The sequence below is a fragment of the Taudactylus pleione genome, unplaced genomic scaffold (assembly GCF_031769625.1).
Source record: "Taudactylus pleione unplaced genomic scaffold, aTauple2 ptg000126l, whole genome shotgun sequence".
Classification (NCBI taxonomy): Eukaryota; Metazoa; Chordata; class Amphibia; order Anura; family Myobatrachidae; genus Taudactylus; species Taudactylus pleione.
The window spans coordinates 1,707,091-1,724,180 of NW_028284528.1; the positions used below are offsets into that span (position 1 = coordinate 1,707,091).

Below are 17,090 nucleotides of genomic sequence, written 5' to 3' on the forward strand. Positions count from 1 at the left end.
AGAAGTAGCTTCTCAACATATCTCATTCAGAGACAATTCAAACTGTCTGTTCATTGTTACTTCCTGCAATAATAAAAAGGAATCTGTTTTCAAAGGACAACGTATTCGGTCATGTGTCTGTAAATAGGGGAACCTTAGGCTTGCCTTTCTGTCACGGTGTGTCCTACCTCAACGACGGAGAGTTCAACCACAAGAAAGCAAAACAACCACACCTGAACCTGGTTCTAGTGGTGCATGACTATACAAATTCCCAGAGCATCTCACTTTAACGCGTTTAGTCAGACATCAGACTTCATCAGTGGGTTAAAAACTTGCTGCCACATGACTGATTAGATATTTGCATTAATCAGCATTAAGTAAACAAAGTGGCAATATATATATATATATATATACATTCTGTATATATATATATATTATATACATATATATGCGTATAAAGCATATGTAAAGCAGAATGTGAAATTCATGAAGTTTGGTCAGGCTATTGTAATGTTTACATACTATAGATTTGTCTTTATTGGTAGGTTTTTTAATTAGTTGTATTCTATATTTGGAGGTTCTCCAAGGCTCCTTTCTCCCCCCACCATCTCAATATGTACAGCAATAAGTATATCAAAGTAACATTGTGCCAAATTATTAGTTTATTCTGCTTGTACAATTGAGAAATTTTACTATTTGTTGTGATCTGTAGAAACACCAGATGGTGCCGGGAACACTGGAATCATAACAGCAGCCTCTGGCCAGACAGCTCTTGGCGGTGATATTAGGTGAACCACAGTCCTTCCTCAGCGATGCTGCCACCGATCAATCTGGTAGGGAACGACAACAAACATAACTAATAACTGCAGCAAATTTTAAACCCAGAAGGAAACATAAGCGCAGAGGCAAATACAACCAGAGGCAATGGCTCTAGACAAGCAGCAGTTCTGCGCAAAACTCCAGGATTTTTATTCCAGTTATCAATTTATAAATTATTTTAAACCAGGGTTTTCAATCCATAGTGGTCAAATCTAGATCCCGCATCTTGGGTGTCTCTCTGAGATGAATGTGACAGTATGATCTTACCCCAATGAGTGCAGAAGCTGAGAGCCATGTACAGACTGCCTGAGAAAATGACCTTTCCACAGATTACCCCTCAAGCTTCTGAGTTATGTTTCTTGGACTCTACTATTGGAAACTTTCAAGGGGAATGTTGTCCAGCTAAGGTTCCTAATAACTGAACTACTACTTCTGCTACCAAAATTGTTGTACCGACTTTCAGTCTCAGTTAAAATTCTGTCTGGTCTATCCACACATTTTGCAGTAGGTTTCTTGGCCGGTATCCTGTCATTAGGTCTACCGTAAAAAGGTAGACAATTTTTGGGTAGACAATGGAAGTTAGACAGACAACAGGTCAACAGGGTCTGAAAGTCGTCAGGGTCTGAAGGTTGACACACTAAAGATCGACTAGTAAGAAGATCAATAGGTACAGAAGGTTGACAGGGTCATTAGGTCGACACTCAAGTGGTCTACGCATTTTTTTTTTTTTTAGGGTTAGGGTTAGGCACTTACTCCGACGGTTAGGGTTAGGCACTTACCCCAAGGGTTAGGGTTATGGAGGGTACACACAGTCAGATTTTCTGGAAGATATGAACGATAACGATTGTAAAAATCGTTACATCATTCATATTGTTGACATGTTTGGCATGCATCGATGAACGATGCTCGTGCCCGCATGTCAGATAGCCATACTTGAAATCGACTGTGTTTGCAGTCAGATTTGGACAATATCATTCATTTAAATACTGTCAGAAATCGTTCATCGTTCATGAAATCGTTGGTAAAATCGTTCAAATCATTCATCGTTCATCTAGCAAGTCTGACTGTGTGTATGCACCATTAGACACCAGGAGGGACGGTTAGGGTTAGACACTTACCGGAAGGTTAGGGTTAGGCACTAGAAGGGACGGTTAGGCACCAAGTGGAGGGTTAGGGTAAGGGTGAAGATTAGGGCTAGAAAAAAAAAAATATGTCGACCATTTCTGTGGCGACCATTCGTGTGTCGACCTAATGACCATGTTGACCTTTTGTACATATCTACCTTCTTACTAGTCGACCATTAGTGTGTCGACCGCCAGACCCTGTCAACCCTCAGACCCTGTCGACCTATTGCCTGTCTAACTTCCATTGTCTATCCAAACATTGTCTACCTTTTACTGTAGACCTAATGATTTACACCCATCTTGGCCTTCCACTGGTCACAAGTCTAATCCCCCTGCTCCAAGCAAAAACAGGTTTTAAGAGTTACCGATGACCCATCCTCTCAGAAGTGGAAAGCAATCTCTGAAGGAAAAATTAACTGTGTTTGTATTGTGGTCCGGGACATTATGTACAGTTGAATACCTAAAATGTGTGTTCTACACCCAGCTGAAAGTTTTGTTTCACTATACCAAACATTCTGCAACATGCTGCTCAGCCACATCGTCTTGGAGCCCAAACTCCTGGTGTCGAGTCACAGTCCCCAGTTACAAGTGTTGGGGAGCAGTCTCCAGTTCAGAGAATTGGGGATCCAATCACTATTTTTCTGCTTGAGGACATCAAGATGACAGCTAAGTTTGAGATCTTCAAGATGACTACCCAGTCAGAGGTGGCTACTACATCTGGGTTTCCTAGTGTTCAAGCTACTACCTTTCAACCTGTGATGTCTAAGTTAAAGGTTGTTAAAGTGACTACTCAGTCTAAAGACCCACAGATGAGTACTAAGCACAACATATCAGAGATCTCAGCTGCATTATGAGGTTCCTACCAAGATACCAACTCAGTTGGGGTCATCCGGGATTCCAACCCAGTCGAGGCCATCCGAGATTCTGGCCCTTGCCTCCGGGCATGAGGATAATCCTGCTCTTACCTCTGGGCATGATGTTAAAGCTTGTGAAATGTAATGGGTTGGGGATGTTAGATGGTGCTAGATGTTTCTAAATTAACAACAGTTTTCCACTAAAGCAGTGTTTGAATGAAGGAGGTGATGTGACCCTCAGCACAATAATAAATGTACCCAAAGCTGGGTAAAGTTGAACAATACAATACAATTTATTCAGTATAATATAAACATATAAAAAGGGAGAATGGATACAAACACATGTCCATAAAATTACCCTCAATAAGGGAACAATGATAAGATAAGAATTAAAACAAGTGAAGTTCAAATATAACCCATATAAATAAGGGAACAGAAGATATTTAATAAATTCACTAGTATCTGACAGTGCCAAGCTAAAAAGGCCTCTGGCATGTGCTACTGTGCACGTGTGTCATCGCCACACGACTTTCCTCCCTGGCATTCCATAAGAACGGACGGACCCAGGAGACTAACAGCCACAGAACTGTAAAGAGCCCATACTGGACACTCCAATTTGCAAAGGGTCGGTGCATTGTTCACAACCAAACGGGGCCTGTTATTGCTTCAGCAACCGGGTACCAACAACTACAATATCTAACCTAGACACTGGGGACCGCGCAATGGACACTGAATAATCCAACCAATCATTAGAACTGTGGCACAGGCGGCTAAGCTACGACAATGTACAGAAGCTTGTTTCTAATCACCTGTTTGCTTGCATTTACTAAGTGCATGTTGCTGTTGTTTTCAATCTCCTGTTTAGCTGCATTTACCAAGTGCATTCTGCTATTGTTCCTGTCTCCTGCATTTACCAAGTCCATTTACAAAGTGCATTCTGCTATTGTTCCAGTCTAAGGTTTACCTGCATTTTCCAAGGGAATTTACCAAGTGCATTTTACTGTTGTACCAATCTCCTGTTTACTGTACCTGCATTTGTCAAGTGCTATCTGGAAAACCTGCTCCGGTATTGTGTCAACATCCATCTTCAGTGCTCTCTGGAGCACCTCCACCATTACCTGATTTGGGACAAATATCAGCAGTAAGTTATCCATTCTTGGATTATTTTCCTAGACTGTTTCATTGCTGAACTTTTGTATCCTGTGTAATCAGCCTGTTTAAAGTACCAGCTTTATTTGTGCACTGTACCCTGTGTGATAATAAACTAATTGATATAGCCTATACCTTAGTAGTGCTATATCATTCCTGCAAGCACACACACACGAACACACACACACACACACACACACACACACACACACACACACACACACACACACACACACACACACACACACACAGGAATTACACAGTTACCATAACACAATGTAACTGTCAAATGAACAACAACTTTGAAACAATCAACTTGTGATTTTGATCATGTCATCAGTTACATCTATGCTTTGTGCATGTACAATCTGCAATATACGGTGTGTACAGATATAATGTTAGTGCTTGCAAGAACCTCTGTTTGCCACAGAGTGTTATTGTAGTTCAATAAAAAACATAGACTTACTACACCAGTGGCATATCTATAGTTGTTGCAGGGTGTGTGGTGCACATCGGCCCCTGGATCCAGGGAGGGCCACACAGCTCACTCTGAACCCATTAAGTATACTTACCTATCCAGAGTCTTGTGCACTATGCAAATCACCAAGAAAATTACGCAACTGCTATTTCTTCCTGGATATCCCAACTTTTTCTTAAATGTAACATGTCTAAGACTGAGTTGATCATCTTCCCACCCTCCTGCATAACCTCACTTTCCACAATTTCATTATCTATTGACAGTACAACCATCTGCTCTAGCCCCCAAGTGCTGTGTCTTGAAGTTATTCTTGACTCCTCCCTCTCCTTCAAACTACATAAATATTTCTAGGATCAGACCCTTGCTCAACCTGGTGGAAACTAAGACCCTCACCCACTCACTGGTCATCTCCAGATTGGGCTACTGTAACCTCCTATATGGCCTCCCTGACTCCCACCTCTCTCCTCTCCAATCTGTCTTCAATGCTGCAGCTCAGCTCATCTACTTCTCCAAACATTCTACTGTACATCTGCCTGCCCTCTCTTATAAGCCCTACACTGGCTCCCCTTCCCCTTCAGAACCCAATTCAAGGTTCTTACACTCACGTATAAAATCCTCACCCATTCCTCTCCCATTTACATCTCTGACCTCATCTCCCTTCATACTTCACTCCACAAAAGCATGCCACCTCTCCTGCCAGCTGATTACTTTCTCCCACTCCCACCTCCAAGATTGTGCCCGTGCTACTCCCTATCTTTGGAATTCTCTCCCACTTTCTATAAGACTCTCCACCTCTCTACTAAACTTTAAATGCTCTCAACACCCATCACTTCATCAAAGCCTTCTAGCTTCCATCTTTAATCACTGCCACATGCTCCTTCCTCCCCGTCTACCCCACTGTGTCATGCCTGTCTTTCTGACCCTCGTCTTTAGATTGTAAGCTCTCACGAGCAGGGCCCTCTTCCCTCATATGCCACTCCTTTCCCTTCCCTATATTATCACATACTCCCCTCTACGGCACCTAACCCTTTGTTGTTGGCGCCCTACTGCTTGAGTGTCATGATCACAGATGCAACAATGTTTATGAACCATGTCCTCGTCCTGCGCTGTTTTGTACTGTTAGTTGTTGTTTTCTTGTTTTACTCATTTGTGAGGCTCTGTGGAACCCTTGTGGGACCATGAATATAAAGGATAATAATAATGGGCAGTACATAAACCACTGGGAACATCGTATGGGTGCCATGTTCCTGGAGACCAGGGCATGTGCAGTAGACTCTGCTACAGTATCAAAGTCTACTCGCAACTGTGTGCTGGAGAGAGGAGGGCTCCTGCAGTAGCTTAGTGATTTTCCTGCCTGGCAAGTATATTATTCACAAACAGATAATCATCAAGGGCCTATTGTGAGAAGTGAAGGAACTGTGACCAGTGCTGTGTGGGTGTGGCCAGTGCTGTGTTGTTGTGGTCAGTTCTGTGTTGGTGTGACCAGTACTGTGTGGTTGTGACCAGTGCTGTGTGGGTGTGGCCAGTGACATAGGGTGTGTACTCCCAACAAACTATCAGCCCCAATGTCTCACTAAATAAAAGTACGTAGTAAATTGCAAAGTACATTAAGGGCATGTTGACACAAAATGCACCAAAGATGACGACCTAAAAAGCACAAATGCATCTGTTTAGAGGGACACGAATTGTGCATCTAAGATATACCCAATTATTCAAATTAAGTATATCTGCTGCGGCTTCGATCTAATGTCAGAATTACAGTGTACTGAACATTCCTTTTTAAAAAAATAAAGCATGTTTCCTATTCAGTTTGGGATTTTAAATTTATGCCTTAGTTGATTTGTATTTAACTTGATCCTAGCGACTTTTAACACTTATTATTTACACTTTCCAAGTTTCCTGGCATTTACTTTAATGTTTATGAGTTGTGTACTGTGCTTATTTAGAATCTTCTGGGCTCACAGTGAAGCCACACCCCCTGCTATATTCGCATCTCGTCCTGTTACTTGTAGGGGGAAAGGGAGGAGCATTCGCTACCTACAGTATGAATAGTTGGTCGCATCTTGCATTTGCGGCAAGCTCCACAAAGGTAGCAAGCGATTTTCAGCGTTAAGGATTACTATTAATCGGGGGTGGACCGCAAATCATAATAAACATGCCGGGCTGCCCATCTGGCAACTCTGCCAAATGCCAGTAGGGCCGATGGCCAGATGGGCTGGTGCGGCATTAAACCCTGGTAGAGCAGCTCCGCCTCCCGGTGCTCTGCTCAGCTGGGATACTGACAGATGGGGTGCCGTGTGGCCAAGCCCCGCAACTCCTGGCTCGCCCCTTTGACACATAACCACGCTCCTTTTGAGGTGAAAAAAAAACGCCTTTTGCGGAAGCGCTCACAGGTGGACTGCCAGGGCTGCTCAGCAGCCCCAGTCCGTCCCTGCCCTTAAGTCTATTTTGTAATGTAATTCAATGCATACTGTTACCCCTGCGTTTTGTAGAGAAGCACCAAGGAACATTACGGTGACTGGAGTCAAAGCAGTAAGCCTTAGCCCGGCATTGGCTAGCACTGATTCCAGGATGTCCACAGTCTTGTCTGTCTTATTTCTTCATATAGATTAACTCTATTAGCTGAAACATTGATGGATACAGGGTTGTACTAATGAGAGATGATGGATACAACTGAGTGAGATTTGAGAGTCTACAGATTTTGGCCAGTTTGAGGTCTTGGATCAATTTCTAAAATAATTTGCATAAAATGTCCTGATAGAAAAATACTTGATAAAGTGATTTGATACATTTTGTAATCTGAAATAATGTTTTTTGATCTATAAAAATATTTTTTTTACTATATGTCTTTCCTTTCTATACTGTAAAACATGTATCAATTCATTGAAAATAAATTACTGTCTCAAAAGCTTTAATAATTCCACCAACTGATTTTTCTAAAGATTTCTAAACATTTATCCTCCTCTATTAATATTTTTAATATTATGATTAATATTATTATTATTATAATTATTATCCTTAACGTTACAAAGCATAAACATATTGTGCAGTACTGTGCAATAAATGATTACACCATACTACGGAATCGGTATGATTTACCACCGGACACGGAGGTTGGAATCCCGACAGCGGCATCCCGACAGAGGAGGAAATCCTGATCGTCCCCTGGTAAGTATATACTAACCTATTTCTACCCCCTAACCCTCCCTTAGGGGTGCCTAAACCTAACCTTCCCCCCCAGTGCCTAACCCTAATCCCCACTCTAAGTGCCTAAACCTAACCCCGTCTTCCCCACTGCCTAAACCTAAGTCCCCCGGGGGGTGCCTAACCCTAATCCCCACTCTAAGTGCCTAAACCTAACACTGTCTTCCCCGCTGCCTAAACCTAAGTCCCCTGGGGGGGTGCCTAACACTAAGACCCCCAGGGGTGCCTAACAGTAACCCCCCCTTCCCTTGGCCTAAACCTAACCTCCCAGGGGGGGTGCCTAACCCTAGGTCCCCCTGGGAACCCTAAACCTAACCCTACCCCCCCCGCATCTATCCGCGCTCGGCATCCGGCATCCCTTCGATCAGGATGCTGGGCGTCGGGCTCCCGGCGTATGTCTAATGACAGGCGTCGGCATATCGACGCCTGTCTTTAGACCCTTGCCAGGATATGACAGTCGGGAAGCCGGCTGTCGGGATTAGGTCAGCCGGCTTCCTGACTACATACCCATACTACAGACACATTATATTGTATTGAAAAATAAGCAATACATATTGTATAGACTCGATTTGAAATTCCTTAGACTTTGGTGTTGAACTTTGAAATTTTCCGATTGGATTGTTTCATAATTTTTGGTCGAAACTCATGTTATTGAATTAAGAATAAAAAGTTTGTGAATGAATGAGAAGACATCAGAACTACTTTAAAACCATTTTGTAGGAAATTTGCTAATCTCAAATCAGACAGCGAAAGGAGATGTGGTACTGCAGGATGAACTCACAATTTACCACATGGTCAATACTTGATACATAGCTTAAGGGAAATGCTATTGTGACTGATAAAAGGAGGGGGATGGTCAGTGAGAGGTGGTCACACACTCATCTGCAGAGTTGAACCGGCAATTTGATAACACACATGGGTGGCCAAATTGAGATCCAGCTGTTTGGTGCTTGTAACTAGTGGCCAGATAATATCCACATTGCTGTGGTCAACATTACATTGGCAAAATAATTTTATCAGTCAACATAGACTGATAATGGAAAAAATAAATCGATTTTGATATAGTTATTATTAGGCAATACGGTCATATTTGGACCAGAGAGGCTTTGGAATAATGTATCACAAGCATGAGCAGGATTAAAGATACATAGTACTAATGTTTAAATTAGACTGCTGAGACTCAGTCCAGAATCCAGGAGCAAAGGATGTCTGTGAGTGTGAAGGACACTCAATACCCCATATCAGGTCCAGAATGTAATAACGAGACTCAAATGTGGAAAAGCCAGTCATCCGTTTGCGACATTACAAGGTTTGCTAGCAAATTTCTTGAAACTTGCAGAGGGACTCTAGATCCGAGTTTTTCACCCAAGAACATTCTTCCAAATAAGCTTACCAGTCTCTGAGAACGTAGAGGAAGCACTTGGAGACTTTGCATACAAGAATATCATTTAACTCATATTAACTCATATTCCTCTTGTTGTTGGACCAAAACTTGGGAATGAGAGGAAGAAAACTGTCTAAAATCAATGGTTTTAGTAAGAAAACCTAAAATTAGTTCAAAAGGTGTATGGTTGGTGGTAATTCAACTTGAAGGCTACTTGGTTTACCCTTCGAAGGATTCTGAATGGTCGAAATCCAGAACCTGAAATTCAGATTTAAAATCTGAATTCGGAACTGCAGAAAGATCATAACCACATTTGCAAAAATGCCTACAGTAAATTCACATCTGCACATATTCTGTATGCAAAAGCTCGCCATTTACATTCAAACACAAAGATCTGTCTGACTCTGAATCAGCTTCGTTATATCCAGGTGTCACTTTTCCAAGTTTTTTTTCCAACAGACATCTTATCTTAACATCTTATCTTAACATTTTCTTCAACCTGTATTCAGACAACAGTAACCTACTTGGAGGTGTGGAACCACAGCAGGAACATCAGAAGGAGAAATTAAAAGGAGAAACAGATGACGTGGGTGGCTTCTATAATAAAGAATGGAGTAATAAGAGGATGAGGACTGCACCAGTCATCTTTATTCGCAGATATGTACATCCTCAGGAATTCTTCAAAATCTTGGTTTACCATCTCAGTTTGCCCTTTGGATTAAGGGTGATACACAGTGGAGAACTTCATTTTGATGCCAGTATGTTTACAAAGGGTACGCCAAAACTTCAAGATAACCTGTCAGTGCCTGTCACAAATGTGAGCTAAGTAGACACTTTGTCAATCTAGGGTTTGCTCTGAGAGTGTGAAGGTGCAGAATCTGATAGACTCACTAGTCTTCACCAGGAATTGCCATTAAACAACATGGCCTTAGCTGGTGACGGGACACTAAAGCAGAGGAGAGCCAAGAAGCACAAGATGCAATGGAGAGGAATCCCAAGCAATCAGGGCCAGTAACATGGAGCAAAGATCAGGGTCATGACAGTGCCACTATCAGAGATAATTTCATGAGGTCATCCATGAAGGCAGAAGACCTTTCTGGAAGAAAACTTAGGCTAAGAGTGAGGCTGATGTCAACCCAATGAGTGGAGCAAAGTGTGCCTTTTTAGAGGAGTAATCAACAATCATACATATTGTGTTATGTCTTTTGGATAATTGACTTGAGAAGCTTCCATTATGTGTATCATGTACTGAATACATCAGTAAAGGAGGCATACTGATGCACTAGAGTCTAAGAAGCGAAAAGATAGACAGAATGTGATAGATGTTAAGGACATCACCAGCACTTTTCATTTTTAGGAGCTTGGTCTTCTACAAAGAGTAACTGCTCCGGCTTTGATTGCTGAACCTGGCCTTGACGATCTTGGTCAGGTCTCTATAGCAGCTGACAGCCTTCTGCAGCCACACCAGGAGATCTTATACACACTGTAGGTCAGTACGCAGTGCACTTTCCTTAAGAGATTGCTTGAAGTTTTAGAAGATTTTGCTTAAAAGTTTTAGTAAATGTGCCCCATAATGTGAGTTCCTGTAGATACTGAGCTGTAATTGATTCTTCTCTTGTCCTTCTAACCTGTCAGTGCCTGTCATAAATGTGAGCTAAGTAGACACTTTGTCAATCTAGGGTTTGCTCTGATAGTGTTAAGGTGCAGAATCTGATAGACTCACTAGTCTTCACCAGGAATTGCCATTAAACAACATGGCCTTAGCTGGTAACGGGACACCAAAGCAGATGAGAGCCAAGAAGCACAAGATGCAATGGAGAGGAATCCCAAGCAATCAGGGCCAGTAACATGGAGCAAAGATCAGGGTCATGACAGTGCCACTATCAGAGATAATTTCCTGAGGTCATCCATGAAGGCAGAAGACCTTTCTGGAAGAAAACTTAGGCTAAGAGTGAGGCTGATGTCAACCCAATGAGTGGAGCAAAGTGTGCCTCTTTAGAGGAGTAATCAACAATCATACATATTGTGTTATGTCTTTTGGATAATTGACTTGAGAAGCTTCCATTATGTGTATCATGTACTGAATACATCAGTAAAGGAGGCATACTGATGCACTAGAGTCTAAGAAGCGAAAAGATAGACAGAATCTGATTGGTTGCTAAGGACATCACCAGCACTTTTCATTTTTAGGAGCTTGGTCTTCTACAAAGAGTAACTGCTCCGGCTTTGATTGATGAACCTGGCCTTGACGATCTTGGTCAGGTCTCTATAGCAGCTGACAGCCTTCTGCAGCCACCCCAGGAGATCTTATACACACTGTAGGTCAGTACGCAGTGCACTTTCCTTAAGAGATTGCTTGAAGTTTTAGAAGATTTTGCTTAAAAGTTTTAGTAAATGTGCCCCATAATGTGAGTTCCTGTAGATACTGAGCTGTAATTGATTCTTCTCTTGTTCTTCCACACAATTTATGGATGCTGAAGTACCGTATATCTCCAGGTGAATACATTTTCATGCCATAGTACACTGTCGCATACAGACTGGGGGTTTGGACTTTTTAGCCAGTTAGGGGTAAGTGTGGGAATTGTCATTGCAGTATATGTAATGAATCCCCTGGTCTTCATCAGGAACCCCCGCAAGGTGGTAGGGGCTTCACTGATGAGTGCCCACAGGTCATATACTTCTCGTTGCCTCCCTAACATGCAGAGCCGTAACTAGACTTTTTGATGCCCTGTGCCAGAGAGAGCATTGGTGCCCCCCCCCCCTATTTTTTAAATAGGGACATAAGAAAGTGCACCTGAAAAAGGGCCATAGCCTCATGGGGAGGGGCCAGGGAAGAGATAGGGGAGGACAGGAGATGCTGGGGATAAAAGAAGAGGAAGCTAGAAATGAGAATGATAATAAACAGGAAAAGTGACAGGTCCGAACAGCGTCCCCTGCCCTGCGGTGCCCTGTGCCATGGCACCGGCCGCACTACCCTAGTTACGGCCCTGCTAACATGACTAGCTGGGTAATAAGATGGTGTGGCAACAAAGTGTGGTGCAGAATTGGCAGATGAAGCAAAAGGTCATGGCACAGCACAGGATAAACAGAAAAAGGACATGGAATAGTTAGAAAACTACTGTGAGCAAGGTTTAGTACCTAGGGTCGGACTGGCCTTGCAATGAGCCAGGTAATACCCCGGTGGGCCCAACTGCTTGAAGGTTCTGCACCTGTGCGGGGGCAGAGCTTAATGAGCCGTGAGCAGGGATGGGGTAGAGTGGACTGTGGACACTGCCTAGCATGGTTGCAGCTAACACCAATGTACTCCTTCTTCTTCCTGAGACCTCACCACAAGCCCCTCCCTTCTTTTCTCCTCTAGCATGTCTGTCTGTTCTGCTACTCCCTATTATCCCTGCCTGAGACTCCGCCCCATTACCCAGTGTCCCCGCCCTTTCCTCTCCTAAAGCATGTCTCTGTATTCCTTTCCTGTCACAGAGCATTGTAGTTGCAGTACACTCACTCAGGAGCTCCACAGGGACCAGAAAGATCATCCCCTTCCACAGGTAAGTGCCAGTGGAGGTGTGAAAATGTTTTAACATTATCTAGTGTGATGGTATATTTATGCATTCTATTGGAGTGTTTTTTTTTCTGGGAGGGGGGGTTGGTGTGTGTTTTAATAATGTGTGGGGAGTATTCATATTATCTGTGTTACATGGTGGTCACTACTGGTCTGTGTATTATTTGGGGCCACTGCGACACTCTCTGCATTATAAGGCGGTCACTGCGACGCTTCACTGCAATGCTCCCTGCATTATATGGCAGTCACTGAAATGCTCCCTGCATTATATGGCAGTCACTGAAATGCTCCCTGCATTATATGGCAGTCACTGAAATGCTCCCTGCATTATATGGCAGTCACTGCAACGCTCCCTACATTATATGTCAGTCACTGCAATGCTCCCTGCATTATATGTCAGTCACTGCAACGCTCCTTGCATTATATGGCAGTCACTGCAACGCTCCCTGCATTATATGTTAGACATTGCAACGCTCCCTGCATTATATGTCAGTCACTGCAATGCTCCCTGCATTATATGGCAGTCACTGCAATGCTCCCTGCATTATATGGCAGTCACTGCAATGCTCCCTGCATTATATGGCAGTCACTGCAATGCTCCCTGCATTATATGGCAGTCACTGCAACGCTCCCTGCATTATATGTCAGTCACTGCAACGCTCCCTGCATTATATGTTAGACATTGCAATACTCCCTGCATTATATGGCAGTCACTGCAATGCTCCCTGCATTATATGGCAGTCACTGCAATGCTCCCTGCATTATATGGCAGTCACTGCAACGCTCCCTACATTATATGTCAGTCACTGCAATGCTCCCTGCATTATATGTCAGTCACTGCAACGCTCCTTGCATTATATGGCAGTCACTGCAACGCTCCCTGCATTATATGTTAGACATTGCAACGCTCCCTGCATTATATGTCAGTCACTGCAATGCTCCCTGCATTATATGGCAGTCACTGCAATGCTCCCTGCATTATATGGCAGTCACTGCAATGCTCCCTGCATTATATGGCAGTCACTGCAATGCTCCCTGCATTATATGGCAGTCACTGCAACGCTCCCTGCATTATATGTCAGTCACTGCAACGCTCCCTGCATTATATGTTAGACATTGCAATACTCCCTGCATTATATGGCAGTCACTGCAATGCTCCCTGCATTATATGGCAGTCACTGCAATGCTCCCTGCATTATATGGCAGTCACTGCAACGCTCCCTGCATTATATGGCAGTCACTGCAACGCTCCCTGCATTATATGTCAGTCACTGAAATGCTCCCTGCATTATATGTCAGTCACTGCAACGCTCCCTGCATTATATGGCAGTCACTGCAACGCTCCCTGCATTATATGGCAGTCACTGCAATGCTCCCTGCATTATATGGCAGTCACTGCAATGCTCCCTGCATTATATGTCAGTCACTGCAACGCTCCCTGCATTATATGGCAGTCACTGCAACGCTCCCTGCATTATATGTCAGTCACTGAAATGCTCCCTGCATTATATGTCAGTCACTGCAACGCTCCCTGCATTATATGTCAGTCACTGCAACGCTCCCTGCATTATATGGCAGTCACTGAAATGCTCCCTGCATTATATGTCAGTCACTGCAACGCTCCCTGCATTATATGGCAGTCACTGAAATGCTCCCTGCATTATATGGCAGTCACTACAACGCTAATTGCATTATATAGCAGTCACTACAACGCTCCCTGCATAATATGGCAGTCACTGCAACGCTCCTTGCATTATATAGCAGTCACTGAAATGCTCCTTGCATTATATGTCAGTTAGTGCAATGCTCCCTGCATTATATGGCAGTCACTGCAATGCTCCCTGCATTATATAGTTGTCACTGCAATGCTCCCTGCATTATATAGTTGTCACTGCAATGCTCCCTGCATTATATAGTTGTCACTGCAATGCTCCCTGCATTATATGGAAGTCACTGCAATTCTCCCTGCATTATATAGTTGTCACTGCAATGCTACCTGCATTATATGGCAGTCACTGCAACGCTCCCTGCATTATATAGTTGTCACTGCAATGCTCCCTGCATTATATGGCAGTCACTGCAATGCTCCCTGCATTATATAGTTGTCACTGCAATGCTTCCTGCATTATATAGTTGTCACTGCAATGCTCCCTGCATTATATAGTAGTCACTGCAATGCTCCCTGCATTATATAGTTGTCACTGCAATGCTCCCTGCATTATATAGTTGTCACTGCAATGCTCCCTGCATTATATGGAAGTCACTGCAATTCTCCCTGCATTATATAGTTGTCACTGCAATGCTCCCTGCATTATATGGAAGTTACTGCAATTCTCCCTGCATTATATGACAGGCACAGGGGAATCGGTATGAATTACGGCAACATTTATATATACCTCCATCACCGGTGGGGTAAATAGCCCGCAGTTGTTATCAAAATCTTGGGGAACCAAAGGCTGTGTTTTATCCCTACGTTCTGACAGAGGCCCTGATTCAGAGCCGGACGCTCTGACAGAGCGCTCGCTCTGAATCAGGGCCGGGCTATTTTTTTTTTAGAACGGCCTCCTGGCCGCTCGCATAGCTGTGGGTGACCACCCACAGCTATAGCGAGCGGCCAGGAAGATGGTCGCGATGGTCAAGACCATCGGGCTTGCGACGAGACCGTTGTGGTAGGGTCTCGTTGCCGCAAGCCCCAGAGAGATTTCGGCTCTAACAGAGCCGAAATCTCTGCCACTGACATCACTCGTGATATCAGTGGGGCCGCCCCCAAATGGAGGCGTTCACATGGGAACGCTTCCATTTGGGCAGCCACCCCCCCGGCCCGCCCACCAAAGGGCTCAACATCGACATCACTCAACATCGACAGCACGCCCCCTTTGGTACGAGACCCGGAGCGACGGATTGCCCGTCGCTATCTGGGTCTCGCGCATGCGCACGACGGAGCCGGCTCCGTCGTGCGCATGCGCTCTGGGCCACCATCGACCCGGTTGCGAGCGCTCAGCGCTTGCGACCGGGTCTGAATCAGGCCCTGAGTAAGGACAGCACCGTAAGGTGTGAGACTTTTATTTTCAAACAACTTTATGTCCGTCATATCTCTCAGTCAGATGCCAAATACTATTCGAGCAGATACCTATTTTAGATGTTCAGATATATCTACATCTTATTATGCTCACTAAGGTTAATTAAGACTACCAAATAATGTGCAATATATGATTATTCCACAGTGGATAAGGAACTTATCGGCTTTCCCACGTGTGATTTAACAACAGTGTATTATCCGTTTATTACCTGCTGCTATTTACAACAGATGAGTCTGATTACCCTGTATATGTATTTGATTTGATGTCTTTTTATGTAATATGTTGTGAGATATTTTTATGTGGGATTTCCCTGAATTTTTATCAATCTATTATGTTTAATTAAAACCATATAAAATAATTGTGGATAGCGCTCCTTGTGTTTCTCTTTCTAGTTTTCCATTTGGTGGGGCTTAGCACCTCACATTAATACCTCTTTTCCACCAAAAACCCAGGTCCGACCTGGGTTTTTGGACATGGTTCCAACCCTGGTCAGACCCAGGTCAGACCCATTTACACTGCACCTTTCATCTGGGTTACTCCCAGGTCAGCCCTGTTCACACTGAACTCAGGTCTGCCCTGCTAAACCTGTGAGGTCATTAAAAGTGGGAGGTGACTGCTCCACAGCCACCAATCAGCTCATTTTAGGCATGATCCAGCTTAGAGAACCCGGTTTGCACCGTTTACACTCCACCATTACCCAGGTCCATCCTGGGTCCAACCCTGGTAGCTACCTGGGTTGGATTGCAGGGTCACTTGACCCAGGTTATTTTTCAGGGACCCTTTTACACTGAGCTGCGACCTGGGTAGACCCAGCAAAAACCCAGGTTTTTGCTCTGGTGTAAAAGGGGTATTAGGTAGCTGCGATCCACATTTATTTATCTATTTATATATTGTTCATTAATTTTTGAAGATACTGGTCACGTTTAGCGCCGAAGTGTGTACCTTGGTACTTTGGATTATTTTCTATGGAACTGGGATACCCCCTGCATTATATCGCAGGCACAGGGACACTCTCTTTATAATATGACTGGTATTGCAACGCTCTGCCACACACCCTCAATTGGCTGGCCACTCCTCAGCTTTGTGCCCTTACCATTGCATTCCCCCTTCATGCCCCAGTCCGACACTGTTAGTACCTAATACTGTACATTATACAATTTGTGCATAGAGCTGGCAGCAGCATTTGCAGGCGCCAGTAATAAAAGTTCTGTACATGTAATGATGGTATAGCACAGCTGCAACAGTAATACAGCGGCTGTTAGAATTATTAGATTGTAGTCTGATGATTTCACATAAAAATCACAAAAATGTCTTCCTATTTTCTCTCCGGTAAAGGCACTATTAAAGCCCAGGAAGGAATTATAAATTACTTTTAGCATTGATTATAGAACACCTCCATAGTTTTAAAGCTTAGAACAAATATCAGGTTATTCCCTTTCAATTACATTGGGGATCATTCAGAC

At 43.7% G+C, this 17,090-nt stretch overlaps 1 long non-coding RNA gene across 1 annotated transcript in view; it reads right to left on the reverse strand.

Annotated features, from left to right (window-relative positions):
- Nucleotides 1–653: 653 nt before the first annotated feature.
- Nucleotides 654–17,090, reverse strand: part of LOC148523882 (uncharacterized) — a 90,306-nt gene continuing 73,869 nt past the window's right edge. Inside the window, exons 4-5 of the long non-coding RNA XR_015878411.1 lie at nucleotides 3,806–3,894; nucleotides 654–809 (exon numbers count right to left, since the gene is read on the reverse strand). This is a non-coding gene — a long non-coding RNA (uncharacterized LOC148523882). The remainder of the gene's footprint in view (nucleotides 810–3,805; nucleotides 3,895–17,090) is intronic.